This window comes from Calonectris borealis, chromosome 8 (assembly GCF_964195595.1).
Source record: "Calonectris borealis chromosome 8, bCalBor7.hap1.2, whole genome shotgun sequence".
Taxonomy (NCBI): Eukaryota; Metazoa; Chordata; class Aves; order Procellariiformes; family Procellariidae; genus Calonectris; species Calonectris borealis.
Window position 1 is genome coordinate 22981940 of NC_134319.1, and position 12524 is coordinate 22994463.

Here is a 12524-nt window from a genome sequence, read left to right on the forward strand (position 1 = left end):
GAAAGAGCTCACACCTCTGATGTTCCAGTAGAGTAGCAAAATGTTTGGGTTACTCCTGTGATGATACCTACCTCTTGGGCTGCTCTCAACAGCTGGATATTTATGTTCTTTTTCTGTTATTAAACTTTTAATCACAGGGTACCCTTCTAATTAGAGTAATTGATTTCTTGTATGTCCGTATGACCCTACCCTGTTCATTTTAGGAGATACAACTGCAGCAAGCCAACTTATGAAAATAATGCCGGTTACAAAAAAATTTCTTGATAAGCCCTTACAGCAGCCAATTGAACCAATTCCATCCTTAGCTGTACTGTAACGAGAGAGTATTTTTCTAGCACACTGCTAGGCTCACAAATCCCAAGCACTTTAATTACATCATTACAAGATCCCAGCTTTCATACACAATTACATATAGCTTTTTTGTTGCCTTGTTTAATTTTTCCCCAGCTTTTCTAAAACTTATTCTGGCAAGCTGCCTTCTTGTTACCTCTGCAGCAGATACCATTTTTTTTTTCTCCTGGACTTCACAGCAGAATATGCTGATCTAGCATAGCTGAGCTGTCTAAAGCCTGAGAATAGCAATTTTACGATGTGTTTAGCCAGTGCCACTCTGGTGCCCAAAACCTGACATTGGTCTCCGACTTTGGGTCGTTACACTCATGAAATGAGGCAAGAGAATTTTGTAGTGCCACACTTGCAGTCTTTCTCATGCTTGCATGCCATCCTCTCTGTTTATTCCTAAACTTTTGTGTGATGTTTTTTAGTATATTTAACAGCTGCCACTCTCAGGCAAAAGCACTTGCCTTTTTAATGCCTAGTTTCAATAACTTCAGATTCTTCAATGCATTCTTCAAATGCATCAAACATTTTTGTGCTTATCAGGAACCCAGTTAAAATCTTAGGGCTGGGGGAAGCGTAAGGTAGAAAAAAAGGCTGCATTTTCTTTAGTTGGCTGGAGAGTAAGACTGTAGATCTAAATCTTATATTTTTCTCTCCATATTGCACCTATTTACCTTCGGGATTTTAATTTCCTTCCTGCTTCCTTTGCTTTCAGTTCTGCATCAGGGCTTCATTCAGTTCAGTATTATATTTCTAACAGGAAGAAAGGAAATAAACCTGCAGATTAAATGATCCAAAGAAAAACATTTTCATACCCCTCATGTTGCTACATTTATAGATGTTATTGTAAACAGTTTTTCATCCTTTTAACTATCCTATACTGGATCTGCATAATTATTATTATAGATGCTTGAATAATTTTAGGTCATTACCTTTTGCAGACCTCTTCTGTGGTTTTATAGAACATACATTGGTGTATCTTATTGTTTTTTTCATTATTGTACTGCCATCATTGAAAGTTCCCCGTGGGATATCCACAGCTCCACATTGTCTTTTTCTTTTCCAGATCGCGTCAGTTTTTCAAATTCACTGTTCAATCCAGTGAACAGGATTTGTTAGGTTGGCTTTACTGAAGTTTAAACTGAAATCAGATTTCAAAATACTAATAAATGATTGGCCACCATCCTGACTGGAGGCCTGGCTAGCCTCTTCTGATATGACTACTGTAGGAGCCCTTCCCTCTTGACTACTCCTTTTTCTGGCAGACAAACTGTTCTGCATCAGCCCTTCCCATTTTGCTTTTTTGCCTGTTTAAATCCTTAACCTACATTCCCTATTGGGTTGTAGCACTTCATTATTTCTGCTTTGTCCCAACACTGCACACTTAGCTGTTATGCTTTGTCCAGATCAGACTGCTGAGAGAAGTGCAAAAGTAACAGTTCAACAGTCTATACTAAAAATTACACACTTGGCCACTGTGCTTAGCGTTGCTTATTTCCAGCTCTTCGTTTTGACATATTTTACTTGTCTTAATTAATGTTTCATAAAGGAAGCGATAGAAAGGTTTTAAAATTTTTCTACTTGAGAGGTTATCTGTTTTCGTCTAATGCTTGAGTCTGAGCTGGCCACTGTTTTTCTCATGAAAATTTACTCCGGGGAGTCAGATTCTTTCTTGGCAGAAAACATCCCACACTAGTCCCCAGTTTTCTTATTTAAAAAAAAATAATTAAATTAATCAACATGAAACATTCCACATAAATTGTCACACACTTCAGGAATCACCATAACATTTGTTGGACTGCACTATGGCAAAACGGTTGAAGAAGCTTTTATAGCAGAGAGAGAACAAACCAGTAAAAGTAGATGATAAGAGGTGAATGATGGGGTTCAAAAACTCTGGAGGGATCATTCTGAGGAAAAGTGAACTGCCAAAAAGATACTTTGGACACAATTATTTCCACACATTGGATATTTGACTTTCCTAAACTGACCTGATTAAAGTAAAGAACACTAGCACCAGGAGGATCTGAGGGAAGTGGACTGTGCTAGTGATCATGTCCAAAAACTTACTTTGCTTAGTGCTTCTGCTTATCAGTCTCTGGTCTTCCTCCCCTGTCCATCATGGTGGTTCATGATATTTTTTCCTGTTTAATGTAAATTCTAACATTGGTTGTATTGTCTTTTTGCTCCTGGGAGTACAGCAATCTGTCAGGTACAGGAATGTTACAAGTAGAGCTACTTGACAAGTGATAACAAGATGTTTGATTCCTTTTTAACTTTTTCTCATATTCTGAACTCTATCAGCTGAGCTTTCCCCCTAAAAGTTTGTGGTATCTTTTAAGTGCCTTTATTGGCTACCTTCTGAGTTTTGTTTCTTTGTTTTTCTGTAGCAAACTCTTTGCTTGGAGATCCTAGCTTTTTCTATTCCAATTACAGTGTAGATGAAGCCCTAGCAAGTTGAGTTTGGCAGATGATCAGTATTTGTTATAAAGTCAGGAGACTGTGCATCCAGAGTCTGGACTAGTCATGCTGGAGACATCATCCAGTCTATGAGAATAAAATGATTAGAGTTCAAAAAACATCTTAGGCTGTAACTAAATAACAGCACTGAACCTGTTTCCTTTTGTAATTTAGAATGTCTCTAGCAGAAAGAATCATTAATGCTTTTCAGTGTTTGATGTCAATCATTAAATAGTGAAATTCTGTTGGATTTCACAATTAGAGTAATCTAACAAGTAAATGGGTAGAACAAGTATAAATAAATATCATTGGTTTTGCCCTACTTAAGGAAAATCATGATAAATTATTATATGGTTCAGTTAGCTAATGTGAATAGTTCAGATAAGAGTTTAAAAGCCCATGAAACTGAACAGTACTGTATTAGAGAATTTACTTTTTAACCATGCTACTTTGACTTCCTTCATGCTGGCAGATTCATTGTCATGATTAAATGTGCTTTTTATATGTCTGGTACAAAATAGTTTTCCTTGGTTAAGTGGCAAAATACAGCTGTTTAAATTTCTCTCTACTTCTAATTGGTCCCCCTGAGCTTTGCAAAACTAAGGACTGTGACTGCAGGGATCTCATTTCCTTTTTAAAAAGGTATCAGCCAACAGGATACAAAATAAAAGGAGCTCAATAAAGAAGTTTTCTTCTATTAACAGAGATTAAATCCTTCCTACTAAAGTCAAGAGTGAAACTCCCCTTAACTTCCAGAGGGGGCAGGATTTCATCTCAAGTGAAAGTAGGATGTGAAACTTAGATTTCCCATTGGCTTTTGTCCAATCTGTGTCTCACTGAGGTAGGCACCTTGCAGTTCCATAACAGAATACGATGATATTGCTAGCCCAAAATTAGACAGTATCCAGACTAAAATTAATTTAGCTGTTTAATTTAACTGCTTTGAGACAATTTCTCAACACTGAGGTGCTTTGATTAGTGTAGAGTCTGAGGGATATATAGGTTGGTAGGGTGGTTCCTAGGTTCTATTGAAGATCATTCTGCCTCTGTAAAAAATAGCAGCTTTGAGGTACAACATAAAGTGTTTATCACTTCCTGATGAAACTGATACATTGTTAATTGTAATCTGGTAAACTTTTCTTTGTTAGATTCATTCATATTAACTATGTAAGTGAGTTCACAAACATTGTAATGGTGTATTTTTACATGTTTTAAAGACTAATTTTAGTAAATTTGAGAGATTTCTGGATAGAGGCAGTACTTCAGATGCAACTGAAATAAGTAGTAGCCAGCAGTTTTGATAGTTAATGCACAGAGACTCAGATGTGGAACTCTTGCACTGAATTCTGTAACAATATTTTGCCTTTGCAGACCTTATTACCTGGCATCCCATGTTGATCCTGGTGGGAAATAAAATAAATCTATATAGACATGTAGCACACTGACAATAAATATTTCTGATCTGTAAAAATAACTTCCAATTTACCTGCTGTAGGATGTTTCCTATGTCCAAATGCAATGTTTTATGTGTTTGAGATTTTCTGCTAAGCAATCACTATCTGTGTAATGACTACTATGTATTACTGGGGGTATTCTTTTGTGTCTCTAGAGTGTCATGAGAGAGACCCAGACATGTTCATTTTGCTGTTGGACCTAACAGTTTACATTACAAGTGTATTTACCTCCCTAAGCAAAACTGTACTCATTGTATAACCTATTTGTCAATAAGAAAGTATGTATCTCACTTTTCCCTTTATGGTAGAGTTTTCATTATGATAAATCCTTTAGTAGTACTTTTCTGTGAAGTTCATGTACATTTAATTAGAGCGTATACCAATTAAGAAATACTAATGAAGAGACTGCGATGTGGTCAGGCAGCACTGATCTGTAGAAAAACTCATCTACAGACTGGGATCTTGCAGGGAGCTAAAACAAGGCAGGTTCCATCTAAACACCCTCCAAAGGCTAATTAATATCTACCAGAAAATTTAAGGTTTAGAGACAAATAAATGTGTAATGTTAATTTTAAAAAATTCCATTTGCCTTTCCTAATGTTAGACCTCTCAAATTAGGCCTCGCTGCACATGGTCTTAATTTTTAAGTCCTTACCTGAAACATGCTTTTTACCTCCAAATTCCCCCCAGCCCATCTTGGAAGAGTAAGCGTTGCATTCATAAAATGGTTGATAATTATAACCCAGACATAAAATATGTGTAAAAGGTAGAGCAAAACTGAAGGACACATGTTGGGTTTTTTGTTATATCCATGCCTGTGTGTTGTCTCCTTTAACTGCAAATACATGGTGGCAGGATCCCTACTGTTCCCATGAACCACTCAATTGCTTAAAATCCTTTCATTACTGCTGGAGGATATGATATGGTCATTATCATCAGAGTACATACTTGATAATAATCTTATGTGAAGTGGGTGAACAAGAAGCAGCTTTTTAAAGCAAAGAAAAAAAAGGCAGAGAAATATCTTGTTTCTTACTCCTTTTGTTTAGAAATGCATAGTAGGAGGCCTAAAGGACAAAATATACATAATCCAATTTTGAGGACCAATACGTGGTGTTGATGGATGTGCTGAGTCTACTGACATTATTTGCTGGCACTAGTATTTCATATGCCTTTCAAGCTGAATTTACTTGTCACCTTAGACATTAAGGCAAAGATATATGAGCCAAAATCTGGAGATATTTAATACTGGCAACATCCAAAAAGATTATTCAATCATTATTCACTTCTGTAGATGGTAACTGCTTGCTCCTTGACCTTTAAAATAATTCATTGTGGCAAGCTACCTGAATCTAGCTGAGTGTGAATGCAAACATATATCTGTGTTTAATAAGAGGATTCCATTAGTATTCCCAAAACAACATCTCAAAAAATTACTTTTTTTTCCTGAATGAATTTATTGCTCTTAACAATTCAAGAGGAGAAAATTATTTTTAAGTATGGAATTTTCAGGTGGTGCAATTGGCAACTCTGAATTAATTTTTAGTAATGAAGACACCATTTTATGTATCCAAGAACAAATTGAACAGCAGTATTTAGTTATAGAAATTGAAGGCTTTTTTGGTGGGCAAAAAAGGAAGACTGGAATGGGACTTACATAGCATATTGTGACTAGCTGGCCCAGAACATCAATTGCATCTCTAGAGCATTTTTTTTTCCTCCCTCAAAGCTGTTTAATTTGAGTATGTTAAAAGGACAATAGAAAGATGAAAAAACTTTTTTTTTTCTTCTCCTTCAGGTAAATGTTGTATTTTCATATCTGAGAATCTCTTTATTGTTTATGTTGATACTGGCAATAGCAAAGCCATTTTTTTAATTCTTCAGTATGTATATATATCATGATTAGTACATGAACTGAGTCCAATCCATTTCTAGAGTTATTTATGTCTCCTCTTATGGGAAAAGGAGTAAATAAATGCAGACATGGGAAAAACTTGTGGTAATGCACTGGCTTTAAAATAATGAAATAAAGCTATCAAGGCAAACAGGAAAAGTAAAAAAGAACATAAAGAAATTCTTGTTCTTATATTCCTACATAGACACAAACAATGAGAAGCTGAGGCCTTAGCAACACTCTTGGCAGTATCAAGCCAACAGCAGTAGTTGGAAGGCAGGAGTAGTGCCCTCACCCTTTATTTACAGCCCCCTCAAATAAACCCCTAAAATTATTCAATTCATCACACTTTTTAACAGGAATATATTGCTTTTGGAGAATAAGTGTTTTGTCTCTGCAAATTTGGAGGGGATTGACTAAGTGACGTGGATAGCTGTTTTGTCCTTTCTATAGCCAGCCTTCGGTATGAACAGGCATCAGAGCAACCTGCTTCAGCATACCTGAGCGCTAGGGTAAGAGTGGCAGGGACAGGGAAGAATAGGCTTTCTCTTAGTTGCTACATATTGCTTGCATGCCATGGGAAATTGTACTGATGAGTTAATGAATCAGAACTAAGGAATGAGGCCAGTGTGTGAATTGCAGTTTGCCTATTGAGAGAGCGAGCAAAAATTTTTCTAGTTTGCAGTCATGCTTAAACCAGAATTGACCCCATGCTAGTCTTTCTTTTAATTTTGCTTCCTTTACAATTTTATGTGTGTGTTTTACATATATGCAGGTCTACTTACTTTGTTTGTGGCAGAAAGTTAGAGCTGTAAACTCTGAAATATAAGACCAAATTTTTGTTCTGTGTTTGCACAGTGACAAACCCTGTGGGGTCCTTCTTGTTCACGACTTTACGTAAAGTCTAGTCCTGAAAAACAAAAGGATAAATAGAATATTTTTTTCACTTTTACTCACACAAGCATCCTTTAATAGTGAAGCTTCTCCCACAAAAGGCAGCGGAGTCCTATACATGATATGGAAGACTTGCAAGGTGAGTCCCTTGAAGGTAGCACTTCCACAACACAAACTCCTGTAGTTTGCTTGGACAACTGATGAATGAAGGAAATTATCAACACATGTTTTCCATGGTGTGCACACAATATGTATTTACCTGTTTGAAAAAGGTCCAGTTTTGGCATCCTCACTGTATGTCAAATTGTACTTTATTTCTGAAATACTCTCACTAATTTCAGAAAGACTTCCTTCTTACAAGGAAGAGATCAACTCAGTGGAAAAAGTGACAGGAAATGAGACACTGATGGGCTCTTTAATTATTATTTTATCACACAGTAACCCTGGAATAACTAGACTTAATTCTTAAAAGCTGCTGGTATTTATCTTCTAGAGAACTAGGCAGACATTTTTCTCCTGAAGCTGTCAGGTAGCCCAGCTCTGCTAGCGGTGTTGGAAATTGTGATAACTATAGAATATAACAAGGTAAAATAAATCTACTCTTTTATTGTGGTTTTTTTCCTTCAGACTAATCCAAAATCTATATTCATTCAGAATAGAGCTCAACGAATATTGAAACATGGAGGAAAAAAAGTATCATTCCTACTTAATGGTAATTCAGAATTGAATACTCATCCCTTTCCCCCTGTTCCTCTAGTGCCATGAGATTAGGAAATGCATTAATCACAGCTGAGTAAACTTGTGAAATGTTTCACTATTTTGGCTCTCAATACTGTAGTGAGAGGTATTGATTCAGAATCCTTAGCTATAGCACAATATATGTATTTTGAACTGTTCAGGAGCTTTTAATACTTTGTTTTTAATTTAAAAATGCCTGTTCATTGATATCACATCTCACAAAGGTTTCATTAAAAAAGAGACTGGTATGACTTACTATCTCATTTTGGGGAAAAAGATGAATTTTTTTCCTTAGGTCAAATCAATGTTCCTTTTGCAGTTTAATCTATTCTTAATGAACAGACCTTTTTCTAAATCGGAAACAAAAAACATACTCTTTGATCATGTAGAAGAGCACTTAAATTGCTGCAGAAGTCACCTCCTCCTTTTGTGAATAATTAGATTTTTCAAAGCAACCATCTTCAGAGCTTTTTGGCCAGGGAACCCTTGTTTGCTGTTCATACCACACTCCGTATCAGTATTAAATGTGGAAAAGGAAATACTAAGAATAAAACAATTCTGAAGTGATTCTAGAGCAAGGTTGTAACTTCCTTGGGTGAGTCCCTGTGATTCAGATGAGCTAATCTTTGTTCACATCTATAGATCTGGGCATGCAGTATTCCCTGAGCCCAGCCTGGCTTCCTCTCAGAGGAAATAGAGAGGGACAGGCAGCAGAGATATCTAGTGTAGTTTGGTAGATACAGACTGGAAAGGAGGGCTGTCCCCCACTGCTGGGGAATCAAGCAATAGTGCACCCCTGGAGAACTGTATCTTGAGGTACAGCATAGAATATTTTTCCAGAGTATAGGCAAAGTTAAAAGCTTTTTTCTGTGATGACTGCTGCATGGTCTGCCCCAAAGTCATTCTTTAATTAGTAATAAATACTTAATCATGGAGCTGATATTGAGAGAATACTGAGGTGGGAGAAAGATCAGCTAAAAGAATATTCTTCTAGGCAGAGTTAAAAGGTAAAGGAATTATTTAACGTGAGCAAGAGTACAATAAATTGTCTCTAAGGCACTCGCACATATGCCTAACTGCAAATATCTCTGCAATTTCTTGTATGACTATTAATACTTTTTTCAGAATCACAGTTCAAAAGCCCATTATGAGGTTCTATCAAATAACAGGCTCTAAAAATCTATTTATTTTCTTATTTGTTTAATTTATGGTAGCCACATCTAGGATTGAGAGTCTGTTCTTGCTATTTTTCGCTCTGCCCCAAACCACAAATCTTCCTTCCCTCAGGAGTTTGATTTAGATATGGGTTCTGGAGGCATATACTGACTCTAAATACATCACTGACAATTTCTAGTGGTAGCAGCATTCAGATGAATAGCCCTACCGATGTTAGTGGTATATTTCACTAGAGTTAGAATCAGAGACTCAGACTTCTCTAATATTTTATATATATTTCAGGCTCAAGCACCCTTTTGTAAATGTGTATCATATGTCAATTTATATGGTTAAAGATTATTTTTTCCAACTGAAATCTGTGAATGTTTTGTCTGAATTAGCCCAGTGTGCAGCTGCTTGGAGTTAGCTCACAACAAATGCAGAAGGCAGATTTAAATCTTAATTCCTGCCTTGCAAACAGTTTCCTCGGAGATGCAGGGAGATGCCTGGGGCGATTTAGGATTTTATAATCCAGAGCTTGGCCATTCAAGCATAGATACCTCATGTCTAGTTCCTTTTTGCAGGTGAGCGAAATGTTAATAGTACTTGCCTAGGAAGTGAGTGCTTTTTCCCCTCTTTTCCTGAGTGCGTTCATCTCCTTGCCTGCCTCGCAGGGGATGCACTGCCAGTCCATAACCTATTCTGTGCTGGTGCAGTCCATCCTCTATTTTTCCCTCTCCAGACGGTTTTCTGAATTTTAGCCTATGTCTGTTTAATGGAAAATGCACAGCTGGTCATGGCAATGGGCTCCAACATCCACATCTCTCACTTGGGAATACACATTTGAATCCTGTCAGGCTGAAGAGGAACCTGCTTGGAATTTCATGGGCAAATAACCTAATCATTAGGTAATAAAAGGGAGGAACAACTTTTCTTCCTTTTTTTTTTGCTTTGCAGGTGACATTTAAAAAGAAGGTGGGGCGGGGGTGGCTTTTACTGCAGCTTGGCAATTTTCAAAACTCTTTTAATGCAATGGTTGAAACAAGTTATAAAGCAGTTACCTACGTCTTGTGAACACTTTCAGGCCTTTTAGGTCATTCTATAACCCAAAAGTCTCAAGTTGAGTAGCTGGGGAACTGAGATCCATATATAGTAAAAGTGTCTGTGTGTCTGTTTTGATTTTGTTTGAGTTTTTTGTTTGTTTTTTTTTTTTTTTTTCTTAGGCAGGGCTTTAAGGGGGTGGGGAAAGCTGTTGGCCTTCACTTCAAATAGGTGAACATCTGCTGTAACTCTCAAAATGGATGTATATATTTCTGTTATATATTTCTGTGGCTGGTTTTGTGCAGTAAATATATGATTATGTTGTACTTTGTATTGTAATCATCTGTAACCCTCTACTTGCAAGAGAATGCCTTTCTCTCTTTTTTAACATTTGTTCTTTCATAAACCCACAAATGACAACCTAAAGAATAACTAAATATTCTCTCTGGCAAACTCTGTGCTCTTAATGAATGTTGTGCCTTTTGCATTAGAACATCACATAGTAAAATGGCTTTGTGCTGAAGGACTGATGCGTGTCTAATTGTCAGAGGCAGCATTTTATACAATGTTTAAACTAGAAATGGTTGGAAATTTCATGTGACTATATATTCTAATATAATCTCAATCAATAATGCAGTTTCTACAAACCAGACTTTTTAATGGATGTTAATTTTTAAAGTTTTTTTTCAGATGAAGAAACTCAAAATGAATTCAACTCTTTAAAATCTGCTTTACCCAGATCAGAACTTATTATTTCTTATCTGAATTAAAGTTTTATTTCAAAACACTCCTATAAACTACATAACTGTGCTGCTATCTCACTACATTGCTTTGAGTCTTTATCATCTTAAATAGGACTTGCCGGTGGGCTATAGTTCCCATAACTTATAAAAGATTTGCAAGATCTGGAGCGCAGTACTACTGCAGATATAATTGTGCAGTTTTAATTTATTAATTTTAAAACTAATTTAATAAAACCAAAACATTTCAGGTGATTTTCACAAGCTGAAAAAAACCCTATTCTGTTCTAGAAACATCACAAAAGTAACATGAAAAGACTCATATTTTGAAGTTGATTTTTTCAGAATTACCATTTTGAAACTATTTTCTTCTATCATCTATATTGAGATGGAGCGATTTAGGTTTTGAAATGCTGGAATTTCTCAGGTGATAAAGATTCTTCATCTCCAATTTTTGAACATTGTTGCTAATATGCAAGAGCTCAAAAATTCAGTTAAAGAAAATGCAAATTCCATCAACCATTATGACAGAATCTGTATGGGATATGCTCATAAACTAATTGACAATAAAGGAGTTTTTTAGAATAAAAGAAATACTTAAGGAAATAAATTTGAGCACTCAACATAGCAATTACTTAAGAAAACCCAGCATGAGGTAAGTGATAGAAATATGCCCTACTAATTCTTCCATGAATGTTAATAGTTGACTATTCTGAAAAAAGCTTTCATTAATTTTTCTTCCAAATCTGTTATTTTTCTCAGGCTTTGTTTTTATTTCACTAGACAAATCTGAATATAAGTACATACCCAAATGGTATGTCAGACTGAATTAATTATCCATTAGATATAGTACAGGTTAACTTAAGAAAAATATATCAAGAAGACTAAATAATCAAAGCAATTTTGAGTTGAGGCCTTTATTGGGTGTTTAATCACTTTGACAATGTCAGGATTTTGTATTTATTTAAAAAAATATGTTGGCCTACAGTGTTTCTAGTAATCAATTTCTTGTACTTATCTAAAGGGTCTGCAAAAAGGTGCTGAAACATTTTACTTTTGGGTAAAAATATTTTTGTGATAAAAAAAAATTCCTTACAGAGAGAAAAGTTGCTCTTTCCAGTTTTCATACTGGAAGCTGATTATACAGTAGATACAAAGAAAGGTTTTCAGTAGTGGCCAACAGAAAACAAGCATACAACTGCTTTTCAAGGGATGATGGGATATTTTGCTGCCTTTTTGTGCCATTGAGAATGTTTCCTCTGACTTACTCAAAATGTTCAATACTCTCTGGTTTCTATGCTTCTCTTACTTTTCTGAACTTTCCAAGCTAAGAAAATAGCTGCTAACAGATGCCAATGCTTGTTCTAAATTTTATATGGTTTGCCTTATGTTACTGACGAACCTGTTTAAGTAGCTTTCCATGGACATTAAATCAGATAAAGAGAAACAAACTGTTACAACCATATAAAAATTCAAAATCTATGGGGAACTGAGAAATGATCCGGCCCCCCCCCCCGACCTGTCCAAATTAAACAAATTAATTGAAGGATTCCTTGTTATTGCTATGTGCTGAAGTTTTTGACAGTAGGAGCTCAAGTAGTAGCACATCACGAATGCTTCTCAATTCCTCATTTATAACACTTGTGAACAATATTTTTAACAAGAAGAATTATTCTGAAATAAGTTAAGCCTCAAGAATACTAATCTACTTCACAGACATACCTATTCCTCTAGCTCCTCTGTCTCTTCCTGAAGATAGTATGCAGTTATATGTCGTAGCAGATGGTGCGCAGTTCAGGTAATTGCAAG